The sequence below is a fragment of the Denticeps clupeoides genome, chromosome 13 (genome assembly GCF_900700375.1).
Source record: "Denticeps clupeoides chromosome 13, fDenClu1.1, whole genome shotgun sequence".
NCBI lineage: Eukaryota > Metazoa > Chordata > Actinopteri > Clupeiformes > Denticipitidae > Denticeps > Denticeps clupeoides.
The window spans coordinates 12,533,040-12,545,956 of record NC_041719.1 but is presented as its reverse complement, the minus strand read 5'-3'; the positions used below and the strand labels follow the sequence as shown (position 1 = coordinate 12,545,956).

The 12,917-nt window shown below is 43.7% G+C and overlaps 1 protein-coding gene across 1 annotated transcript in view; it reads left to right on the top strand.

Annotated features, from left to right (window-relative positions):
* The first annotated feature begins 320 nt into the window (after positions 1–320).
* The window catches only part of ncanb (neurocan b), a 90,706-nt gene continuing 78,109 nt past the window's right edge, over positions 321–12,917 (top strand). The window contains exon 1 of the mRNA XM_029001414.1: positions 321–381. The gene's annotated coding sequence lies outside the window, so the exon portion shown is untranslated. The remainder of the gene's footprint in view (positions 382–12,917) is intronic.

The following is a 12,917-nucleotide window of genomic DNA, read 5'->3' as shown; positions in this document are numbered from 1 at the left end:
GGACTGCCTTCATTCTGGTCCGCTCCTGGAGGGACCAGGTGAACACAGACACAGGCTCTGAAACGGAGGGTCTGGGGCTTTAACGAGGTGAGAGTTGCCGGTTCGTCGGAATACCGGGGGGCTGGGCGGAGGTGTGGGGGTGCGATGAGAGGTTCGCCGCTCTTTTGTTCCGCGGCACCGCAGTCGGCGCGACAGCTGCCCGCACGCGTGGACGCGCCGTGAACACGCACTTCGGGACTCGTCTTTGGACTCGTGTCTTTTTTTTTTTTTTTTTTTTTTTTAGAGAGAGAGAGAAAGAGAGAGAAGAGGAGCGACTGGAAGTGGAGTTCCTCTTCACATTCCTCCGGACTCCGAGACGCAGAAACAGGTGACGGCGAGTCGGTGCGCCTTTCTGCTCACGCACCATCACACTAAAAAAAAAAAAAAAAAAAAAAACCCGAGCTCGTTCCCGAACTGGCCTGGAAGTCGGGGGTCGGGGGTTTGTGGGGTCGCGGTCGGTGTCGCGCGCAGCCGTGGTCTCCGGTTCTGTCGGCAACGAACGCCGAGGCGCGTCTTAAAAACTGTGTTTCGTTGTAAATCCACCGTGAACTGCGGCTCGTTTATTCGCGTGCTTGGAAGTTGGAATTTCACTGGAATTTCAAAAATAAAAAAAAACGATTAACAGGATGAACGCGATCTCATTGTGACTTAACCCTCGATTTGACCGAAAGCTCGTGTCGGATCTCGCACCGCGTGGGGTTTTGATGTGGCCCTGTTTAAATATGAAAGCTTGTTCTTTTAATATTAAATCCGCCTCGCCGTTGTAGATCCATCCATAAAACATGTCTCTCCGACGGGAAGAAGTGCACCTCGCCTGCCGGTGACGGAGGTGGACGTCTGGGGGGAAAATCCTTCCTGGGGGAATTGGATCAGCCCGACAGAGTCTGACACTGGCCGATAATCATTTATTTTGTAGAGATTCTCTCCCACAGCCCTGGGTCGGCAGCTTGATCGCAGTGTGCATGTAGGCAATGTTTCAGACTGAATTTCAGAAAGTACCGGAACTCCATCCATTTATTCTCAGATTTTTGTACATTGTTTTTTTTTTTTGCTCTGTGTGTGTGTGTGTGTGTGTGAGAGAGATGCATCCTATGCCAGAAATAGTCCAGACGTACAGTAAATCTGCCTCTCTGACATACAGTCTGTAGCTCTGATAACAGTCCTACGTTGGCAGGCTCAGGGTTCGGGCTGCTGTGGTAGGAGGTGTGAAATAAATTGCACCGGTGCCGCTGCAGTGCTCGCTAAGGAATTGGACATTTTCCCGACTGCTCCGGCTTTATATTGCCAGCCACTGACCAGCGCGTGGACTTTGGGCACACCTGGCACCTGTGGAAGTGCGGCCAGCTGCTTTTACCTGCAGCCGCTCCATGCGTCTCCACGTTTCAGCTGAGCAGCACTGCCAATTTACCCACACACACAGGAAGGGGCATTTTTAAAAAGCAACAGTGCAAACTGAATTGATGATAGGAGAGATGTTGTACTGATTATCGCTGATACGTATGGTTTACGAGAAGGAAAAAACGAAAATACTTCCAGAGAATATCCAGATGACTTCTGGTAAAGTCACACCATGAAACACATTCAGAGTGACCGGCGATGTCACCACTCCAGTTGAAAAACGTGCTCTCGGGAGTGTGACGCTGACTGCCTGGTCACGGCCAGGAGGTGACAGACCCGATCCTATTACACCGCAGACGGGCCTTCAGAGATGCACGACTGCATCTGCTATTCCACGTGAATCCGTTTGTGATCGCTCTCGGGTCCTGGGCATGGAGACCAGCCAGCCAGCCAGCCCGACCCCCCTGTCCACCTGTCCCTCCCCACCCAGTGTTTTATAGGCGGTGATAAGTGCGTCTCCGACAGCCGGCAGGGAGGTGAGGAGCCTGATCTAATCCATGTGATGGGCGACTGTGTAGCTACTGATGTGCCTCGCTGATAGTGCAAGTGCGCACAGAGTGGCAGGCAGATGCCAGGAGGATGCCAGCCTTCATGTGGCTTTTGAATATTCATCAAAGCTGACACCTGGACTCAAAGAAGGCACTTCCCTATTAAATGTCATAAATTAATAATGACATCTGGTGCCCAGTTTTAACAGATTTAAACAGGAGATTACCCAGGGTACAGTTTTGATATAAATAACTTTTTTCTTAAAAGGTGAAGTCATTGTGATACACAACAGCACAGCACACGATGCACACAGTGAAATGACAGGCGCCCGGGGAGCAGTGTGTGGGGACGGAGCTTCGCTCAGTGGCACCTCAGTGGCACCTTGGCGGATCGGGATTCAAACCGGCAACCTTCTGATTATGGGGCCACTTCCTTAACCGCTAGGCCACCTAGTTCTATATTAATATCTCTTACTGACAGTCTCAACACAGTTTGTGGTTTGTTTCCAGACGAGTCAGCATATTGTTGTCATTTTTAAAAATTATTTTATACGTTTGTACATTAAGTGTGTGCTTTACTGTGAACCCAGTGGGAGCATTCTCAGATTTATTTTGGTAACTATCCCACCACTGTGCTATGTGATATAGTCTGAATGGGATTCTTCAGACGAGAGGCTTTTCCCTGTGGAACCCACGGCTGTGTTTTCAGCACCGGACAGCTCCATTTGCAGTGGCTGCATGGGTTGTATGGAAGAGGCTAAAAAACACAGTTGCTGGTTAAAAAAGATTCCCTCGGCCAAGACCTTCAGTAAAATAAAAGCATTTATCTGCATAGCCCAGAATCACAAATGGTCATTTGAACGCGTAAGTATGCACCACTCCAATATGTAAATTTGATGTCAAATCATGTCATGACTAAAATAATTGTATTGGGTATCGGTAACATGTGTTGTTGTAAGATACTGATCTATTCAGTTAAATTGTAGGTTATTAAATGTTTTTTTTGCATGCGAAAGCACCCTCACTTAAAGTCGGTTGCAGACTCGGAGTGGCACTGCGCTCTGTTCTGCATGCCTGAAGTGCAATCTTTCACCAGCAAAGCGGCCAGCAACGTGGCATTCCATGAATCGCTGCGGATAACGTGGTGAAAGATACATTTTTTGCTCTCTGCGCGCTGTGATGCATTGATGTGCAACCAATAGAAATAAAGCATTGAGGCAGGCTGTCAAACCAAGATAGAGGAGAGGTTGAAATATTATGTGTTACCTACAGAGCTGGTTTTCAGCTTGTTAACTGAAATAATGAGGTATAATTATTATGTGGTGGGATTATGAGGGTGGTGCACAGTGATGCTTTAACCATGCCTACTTAAGGCTTTTAGGTGAGCAGTGCATCACTTGTCAGATGTTTACATGGCCTCATCATGGGCATTTATTCTTGACCCTGTGTTGATTTTAGAAAAATATGCCATAATGATTAGACATGTACAATACAGGCCAAAAGTTTGGACACACCAAAACTCCACATGTGTTCATTCATAGTTTTGATGTCTTCAGTGAGAATCTACCAATGTAAATGGTCATGAAAATAAAGAAAACACATTGAATGAGAAGGTGTGTCCAAACTTTTGGCCTGTACTGTATGTTGTCCAATGATTCCAGCCCAGAATAGGTACGGTTCAAATTAATCATTGAAAACCCTGAATTACCATGACATTCATGGCCATTATGAATGAGGGTAAAAAAAACTCAGAGAAGTACTCTCTTCCAGGGTAGAATGAGTGTGCAGTAGGTTAGCATTAACCCTGCACTGACACAGTCCATTATCATAGTCCATATAAGGAAGCATGTGGACATTTTCAAAGATGTTTGTCCATTTCATACAGAAAAATCCTGTTGGTAGGGGACTGGTAAAGTGGGGCTGAGTGAAGCCAGAAGATCCCTGTAGTTCATGAATAAATCTTTAATAATTATTTTTAGGGATGCACCGATTACAATTTTCTCAGTCGATTCTAATTTCCAAACTTTCAAAACAGGAAATGCAAAAATTCTTTAATGCAAAATGTTATTTTCATAACAAAATATTGTTATTGTTGCTAAAAATTAAATACCATTGTTTTAAATGGAGTTAGCACCAGCAGAATGATATTTTGCTGTGCTGGGTGCTCTGTGATCCGCTGTCAAAGTTACATTTTGTTAAACTTTGACCTTTGTGCACTGTAATGCATTGATGTGTAACCAACAGAAGCAGGGTATTGAAGTGGACTCTGAAATCTAGATGGAGCAGATGTTGATTATAGCAATGATAAGAAGTTGATTATAACAGTTAATTTCAACTGTGTCATCTTACCACGAAGGTGGTATGATGGAGGAAAATGTCAGGTTTTGATTCGCTGTTGGCAGTGTAGAAATAGCATGTGATTTAACTGAAATAATGAGGTATAGTTATTATAAGGGCAGTGGTGGCCTAAGGGGGCAGTGGTTAGAAAGCGGACTCATAACAAGGTTTGTGGGTTTAAAGCTGGACAGGAAGGAGGACGCATACGCACGACGTCACAGGACAGGGGTTTAATACATAATAAACAGGACAGGGGAACCATCACCAAACAATGACCTGACCGCGAACAGACACGAACAGGATAGCTTTATACAATTATATAATTATACACAGGTGAACATGATCAGGGATCATGACAGTACCCCCCCCTCAAAGGCACGACCTCCGGACGTGCACTCAGAAATGGTCCATGAAAGGGGGGAGGAAGTCCAAAAGGACGAGTGCCGGCTGTCCTGGGCCAAAGCATGGCTCGTCCGTGGGGGACCGGCATCCTGTCCACTGTCCACAGCGCCCATCACTCCATCAGTCTCCGGCTCGCCCCGCTGGGAAGTCCGTCGTTCTGGCGATTACCGTAGGTGCGTCGCTGGAATCCGGACGAGACGGCGGTGTCAGGGGATGTCCATACATGGAACCTTGGACACCACCAGACATGGAACTGTGGGGCAGACGTCCTCCCGACGAACCACGGCTCCCTGGATCTCAGCGGGGCGCCATCGGCTGCGTCCAAATTTGGTCAGGTCATTCTGTCACGTTGGGCTGGACATGGACGAGGAAGGACGCATACGCACGACGTCACAGGACAAGGGTTTAATACATAAGGCATATGACAGGGGAAACATCACCAAACAATGACCTGACGGCAAACAGACACGAACAGGATAGTTTTTTACAATTATATAATTATACACAGGTGAACACGATCAGGGAACATTACACGAGACTAACATGAAACTCCGGTCCGGACTCCGAACATGCCTTTCATGGCTGCCCACTGCTCACTAAGCGTTAAATGGGTTAAATGCAGAGGACACCTTTCATTGTGTGCTGTGCTTGCTGTGCTTCACACTGACGATCACTTTCACTTTTTATGTGATGAGATCATACATTAATACTTACAGAAGGAGTAGTTCTTCCTTTCTCACAAATTTTCTCATGGTTGATGTTTGCTTGGTTGTAGATTTATGTCTCAGGTGGTTAGGTTAGTTATAATATTCTTATAATATTATTGAGGTTAGGTTAATATTAATTGTAAAGTATTTTTCACAGGTCGTAAAATAAATAATGAAATATTGCTGGAAAGAAGCACAGAAGGACTCACAAGTGCAGGATGGAAGGTCATATATTGGTGTCAGTGAACAATACTGGCACTTTAAAGCCATGCAGATGAAGTTGAAATCGGAATGTGAAACTGCCAGACACCAACGCACCCACGTCTGACAGAATGCCCAGGAGGGAGATTTACTTCGAGGCCTCTGCTTTGTCTGATATGTATTAGGCCTCAATATTAATCCTATAACTGCTGCACCTAGGCCTTGGGAGGCTGAACAGTAAAAAGAGCAGAAAGTAATGCAATGTAATTAATTTTGTCCTAATCCCTTGGACCCTGACTGAGATGCCTTTCAGTTGCCTTTGTTTCTGCTGAAAGCAATCTTATTTGGGAGACACCCCAGGAGATAATATCTTGCGGTGACATTCTTCAGTTCTATAATGCAAATAAGGTGATTAGTGTATCAGAACAGCAGGCTGTCAGTGCTGCAATTTAGCTACAGTGGTACAGATTTCCCCAGAAATGGACAATGACCACATACTCAAATGAACCTTGGATGCAGTGTGCATTTAACGAGTAGGAAGTAGGTTGGCTGCATTATCTGTGCACACCATGTCTGGGGCAGTGATTGCCTAGTGGAAGTAAGGAAGCTAAGGAAGTGGACTCATCTGCTCGAATCAACTCGGGATCAAATCCCGAACTGGCCGCCTTCCATGGCTGCCCAACCAGGACAAATTTGTTGTGTGCACCGTGTGCTTCGCTTGCTGTACATCACAATGATAAACCAATCAAAACAACCACTTTCACTGTTTAGCCAGTGGATTACTTTCTGGCTCTGTAGCATATTAACTGTCCAGTCTGAGACAGTCAATGCCCAAGTCTCCACTTGAAAGGAATGAAATAAAAATACCCCTCAAGACTCTTACATTTATGAGTTAATCGGAGGTGAAATGTCCTTTTGACAGAATATGTGCCTTTCAATGAGAGTCATGCTGCTTTCCCTCAATGGTTAAACAATAAGGGACAAATTACTCTGCCTCAAATTGGCAAGACACATACAGAGGCATGGAGGTGCCATGATGAAATGGAGATAAAATAATGACTGATGAATAATGAATAAGCAGTCTGCCTTGTGCAGTACTTTCAGGGGAGGGAAATGTGCTGCTCAGTCCGAGAAAAGAGCCCCATGTGTTTCTACACATGCCATGTCGGTGTCAGCTGAAGAGGAAATTGTGCTTTTTACCATCTCATTTCCCCCATACATATTACCCTGTCAAGAAAAACCACCATCTAAAGACAGTTTTCTCTTTCATGTTGGACTAAGCAAGAAAAATTACATGGGATTAATGCTGAGTGTTCTGAAAGTTACTTAAGATACACACTGTGATACAGCGGTCACGATGATGAGTAATGCTGTACACCATAAGCTTTATCTCAGGTCTCTATATGTTCATTTGTGAATGGACAAAATGGACATAATGTTAATATAACCCGCACTTGTTTGGGCTGACCGCAATTATAATCTCTTCTATTCACCTCTATACACAGAAATTTAATATTTGTATTTTTAGACATGCAGACATTCAACCATGCAGTGTTTGCCTGGTGCTCCTTTAATGACTTCTTTGCACTGCTTTTTCTTTTTAATTGGAGAATCATGGATACTTTAGCTGCAAAGCACCATTGGTTTCAAGACAAATGAGAAGAGTAGAGCCTACTAACTTGGAAGATCAGTTAAATTTGTGGAAGAAAGGTCAGTCAATATGGTCGAAAAAGTGCTAATGCAACACATTTACAAACCCACCTGTGGATCCATTATTCCCAGCAAAATACCAAACACACAGCTAAAGCAGCATCCTGGCAGTAGGCTATTGTTGAATGTTTCTGTCATTTTTATGCAAAAGTTCCATGAGTCTCTTGAATACTGATAGTAGCTTCATGGTCCCAGAATTATTATTTTTTTTCAGAGAATGCACATGAGAGAGAGCGAGAGCAATCTAATGAGATTAAAGAGGTAACACTGCACATTTCTATCAAAGCATAAAGGAAGCAAATTGAATTTCTTTTCTTTTGTATTTTCTTGGTGTTAATGCACTTGTTACTTATGTGTTGCAGGGCTCAAAGCAAATACACAGGCTATAGAATAGAATAGAATATAGCTATTGAACTATGACTAAAACAAAGGAGAACTTTTTAAATTCATATTTGTGTAAAATTTCATGATTATAGCATGAGCATTTGCTTCCATGATGTAAAAAATCTGCTGATGTTAAACAATAATTGTGAAGCAAGCAATTATATTGTGAGGTACCACACTTCATTCTGAGCCATTCACAATGTGAGGCTGGAACTGTGTAATGATAGCAAGGAAAATCCCACAAATAAATAATAAAAACCTGTAGTAACAAATAAAACATAAAAGTATTTAGCATTGCCTTCTTAAGCACCAAATCCCCTTCTTAAGAGCAAAGCCCCTTAAAATAAAAAAGCAGTTCAGGCATGACTGTATGGATACTTGTATCCAGCAGAGCTTTGTAATGATGTATCCCGATATGGAAAGGTTGTGTCAGCAGCTTTGTGTCAGTCACTAATTTCCTTCCCTCTCTCACTCTCCATAACCAATTATCAAGCTCAGGGTCATTGCTTCCGGAGCCCTTCCTGGGACTTTGATTGCAGGGTGAAACTGCCTCAGGACACTGCAGGGCACATTCGCCATTCACTCATACGCCAGTCCACAAAGTGTGTCTTTGGAAGGCAGCAGGACACCGGAGAACCCAGAGGAAACCCACACCAACATGAGAAGAGCTCAAAAACCCCACACATAGAACGCTGGGGCCCAGATTCGAATGCATGACCTTGGGGCTGTGAGGTCACAACATTATCTCTTGGTAGTGGGTATTTGGGGTGGTAGTAGCCTAGTGGGTAACACACTCGCCTATAAACCATAAGACCCAGGTTAAAACCCCACCTACTACCATTGTGTCCCTGAGCAAGACACTTAACCCTGAGTGTCTTCAGGGGAGGGACTGATCCCTGTAACTACTGATTGTAAGTCGCTCTGGATAAGGGCTGTGAATGTAAATGTCTCTTATGCCCACAGTCACCAAGTTCTAAAATGATATTTTTATTTTCATACCACTCTGAAATCCCACAACTCTGAGCCACTTAAAGAATGATGTGTTGAAAGTGTTGCATTTTCAGTAAAATCCCATCTCATGTGGCAGCCACTTTCATAGTTACGTCTTCAAAGGCAAATTTGAGCTGCATCTCAATTTTGTTTGTCACATTAAAACTTAACTGGTGGGGTTTATAACAAAATCCCCCATGTCATTAACTGCCTTTCTGTAGGATAAATAAAACCAGGGGAATATCAGGCGCGGAATGGCAAATACGTGTGCTGTGAGCGCTCTGCACCGCATCACATCACACTGGCGGCTGTTTGCGGTCGAAGGTCTGTGTTAATTGGAAGTGAAAACCACCAGGTCGTTTTTTTTCAGGCCCGTGACTGGTGCCCTGCGGTTAGCTTAGCATGCCCTGGCACAGTGTACAACCACGGATCCATGGGATGTGTTCACTGACCAGCGACCCTGCCAACCTCACCCCCACCCATGCCCCGGCCCTCAGTTGCCTTCCTGGCCTCTGGGTTGCAGAGAGCACTGTGCACCGTCTTCCGTTGCTTCTATTACTAATTATCTGCCTGAGGTTTAACACATTTCTCTGTCTCCTGATTTCCACGTGTGTGAATTTTGCCAAATGGAAGGATTATTGTGAATAATGCCTCACCTCAACTCTTTTGCCTGTGTCCTTTGTTCCAACAGCAGAGTACGGGACGGTAATGAATAGCAACTGAGCTGCCAGTTGTTCACGTGCTGTCCGATGTGTTGCTTTCATGTCTGTGCGCTCAGGGCAGGGAATAAATATCTTCTCTTTCCTCCAAGCCCACACAGACACACAGACACACGCTACATTCATTCTTTCCTTTTATCCCGTGTTTTTTTTTTTTTTTTTGCAGATCATTTGGACAAACAACGAAACAAGAAATGTTACAGACAGAGCCAGCAAGGCCCTTGGCTATAAATTTGCATGAGTTGCCCAAGTCCAGAACATCATAATGTTCCAGATCATAAGGCCTTTGTTTGACGGGGTGAACCAGCAGTTATTATTGTCCTTAAAGCAAAAAAAAAAAAAAAAATGTTGGATTCAATCCAAGCATGGAAGGTCAGGGTGACATGTGAAGAGGCATTTAGTGTCTGAAATGCAATCAGGATTCTTTATTACAATGGCGTTCATAATCAGTACACAGGGATCTTGGGCCATTCACCGACTTGCAATCAGACCGTAGTCGATTGTTATGTATTATACATGGTCATAATTGACTGGCCCGTGTGATGCACTGACGGAACCACTGCAGACTCGGCTAATTAGGAGCGCTGTTATGGACACATGATGCCTGCAGGATTTCACAAATGGACGCATGCTTCGGGAAGGGGCAGGCTTTACAGGGGAGCTGCTCGTTGCGTTGGTGGGCAAATAAAAGGTGTGTTTGCTTTCGTCTTGCCGGCATGGGGGTACTAAAAGGTCGGCAGGGCTTTGTGTGCTGGACTCACTTTGCCGCCTTATGCCGGTCTCTGGGCACAGATCCGGCAGACCTGGTCAAACACAAGGATCAAGGGCTCCACAGTGATGCTTTTACGTGTCTCGCCAATGACGCTTCTGACCAAGGTCAGTGGCGTGGATGAGGGACAGCCCATAAAAAAAAGTCAAAAGAGCATCTCAGTTCTGCTATGTTGACCGTGGTGCTGGAGTTCTTGCATCTCCTGTGTCCCATCGCCACTGTGATTCTGATTCCTACTCGTTCAGTCGCAGGCCAAGGCGTCCTGCTGCTTCACCTCCTTTAATTAGCCCATTGGGAGCAGCACCCTCTCCTGGCTCTAGGATTATGTTGGATGGGAATCAGTGTGGCATTCATTAGCCGAACACTTTCACCTCTGTCTGGCCACAGCGGTAATAAATTAATAACATTCTGATGGTGAGCTAATAAAGCATAGTAGGAACCCAGCTGTGTTGAGACCTCTTACTGTAAGAAAGTGCCATTGATTAACTCTGTGGTTATCCGGCGCAGTTCACCTGCATAGATAAATAAGTGTTAAGCTTGCATATATTCTGAAATATATATTTTCAGATATTTTCTGAAATCTGTAATGTCCCTTTTTATACCTGCCCCCTTTCTGGCCACAGAAGCACAGTTGGAGAATGGGGAAGAGAACATTAACAGGAATTAATTGGCTGCATTTGCAACATCAATAAGAATCAGGAAGCTCCCACAAGGAGGTGGAGCAGTTGGTTGCAATGACAGGATGGCATTCATCAGACCTGTTATGCAGGGAAGCGGCTTACATATCATGTCCCCTGACAAGACACTTCCCGTCCCATGCAGGGGAAGGACTTTGCTGTGAAAGATGCTTAATGGTGTGATTGGGCAGGATTGTCTTAAAACAATACACACAATACAATAACAGTAAAAAAAAACGGTGGAAAATATGTTAATATGGAAGTATGGTACATGATATTACATTTAGCAGGGACTTGCAGTCTTAAAAAATGAGTACAATACATACGTATGCATTATTTTAGAAAGCTATATTTAATTTTAGGGACATTATAAAATATCAGTGTATAAGCATATAGGTGTAAATATATAATGAGCTCGTTTTATTATTTTATCAATATGATTTAAATGCATGGATCATTACACTTTTAAAGTGTTACTGTCAAAAGAATTGAACCCCCTTTGAGTATAATCAAGAAGAAATCATAAATTATGTGAGAAAATCATTAAATCAGTCTATTTTTGTGTTATATATAATCAGTTCTTTATTAGATTTTTTTTGTTCTGGTGGTCTTCAAGTGATAAACCATAGATATAAATCATATGTGATGCTTAAGCAGCACATATCTATAAATCTGTCATTCAGACGGATGAGATGTCTGAAGTATGTGTGGTTTGTGTTCTGTAGATTGGCTCTGTGTTATTTACACCATCAAAAGGCAAGATGCATGTTCTTCACGACCACCTTACTTACAGTGCAGAAGCAATATGTGAGAATTGGTCATGTGACCCAGATGAAGGGGATGTGGTAACTACAGGTGTCTTGAGCAAACTGTATTCAGTGGAGGTCATGTGAGCGCAGGCTTACCCCTGCACTCCTACCTCTTCCTTTCTTCTGGATGAGGAGCTGTGTGGTAGGCAGCCACTGAAGGACTTTCTGACAGCTCCTGGTGAGAGACCTTCATACATAGGCCATATTCGGAGCCATGCTGTGTGCTTCTCACCTTGACATGAAGAATACTGCTGCAGCTAGGCAGCTAGCTGTGTACAATACCCTGTCCCACCCCCAGGTTACTCTGAGAGATGGTGAGACAGATGCTGAAGATAAGTTAGACGTTTCGCCTTTCTGCTTCCCCTGTCGTCCTGCTAAGAACATATTTAAAACAGGCTCTGAGATTGGCACAGAAGTTCACATGATTATCTCTCCTGCCATTTATCATTCCCCTTCACTGGTGCATTTAGCAGTTTACATTTTAATCACTTATTTAAGGCTCTACACACTAAGATATTAACAACATACTGTGACAATAAAGACATACCAAGATTAATTAGAGACGCAGAGAATGAAGGCCCATTACCTTGATTTGAACATGGTGTGAGGGGCATATAACACCATTAATATGGACTGAGGTGCCTGCCCTATCTGTGCACCGTGATTAATAACGGTGTCTTTTCTGCTGTACGTGCTTACATGTAGTGTATGAGCAATGCAGCTCATAACACTTAATTAGGCCAGCACAGGAATGCTGCCATAGAGTTCACAGCTGTACTCCAGATTCAGTCGGACTGTACACGCAGCAACACCACTGGTGTGTTTGTACAGTCCCTCAGCATCTATCATCATCTGCACTGGTCTGAAGATAAAACTTGCATGGTTTAATGGATTTAATGAATTATTTTTTTTAAGATGTAGGCATCTTCACGCTTCAAACTGTCAGATGATTTGTGAGAATAGTTTAAACCAGACAAGAAAGTATAACAAGGTAGTGATGTATTTTAAAACCAGCATAAAAGGGCATATTTTAAAATGTCCAGCTGTATAAGTAGCAATGAAAAATGTAATTCATTTATCATCATTATTTATCATCTCTTCCCCACCTCAGTTATATTCTTACCTTGCATCACCTTGACAGTGAATATGGTAACATGAAAGCACATTGTAAGTTGCTCTGGATAAGGGCATCTGCCAAGTGCTATAAATGTAAATAGTCTTGGTTGGATTGAGCTTTAGATGATGGGCTGTCTTCCAAGATGAAATGTAAAATGCAGAAATCTTAGA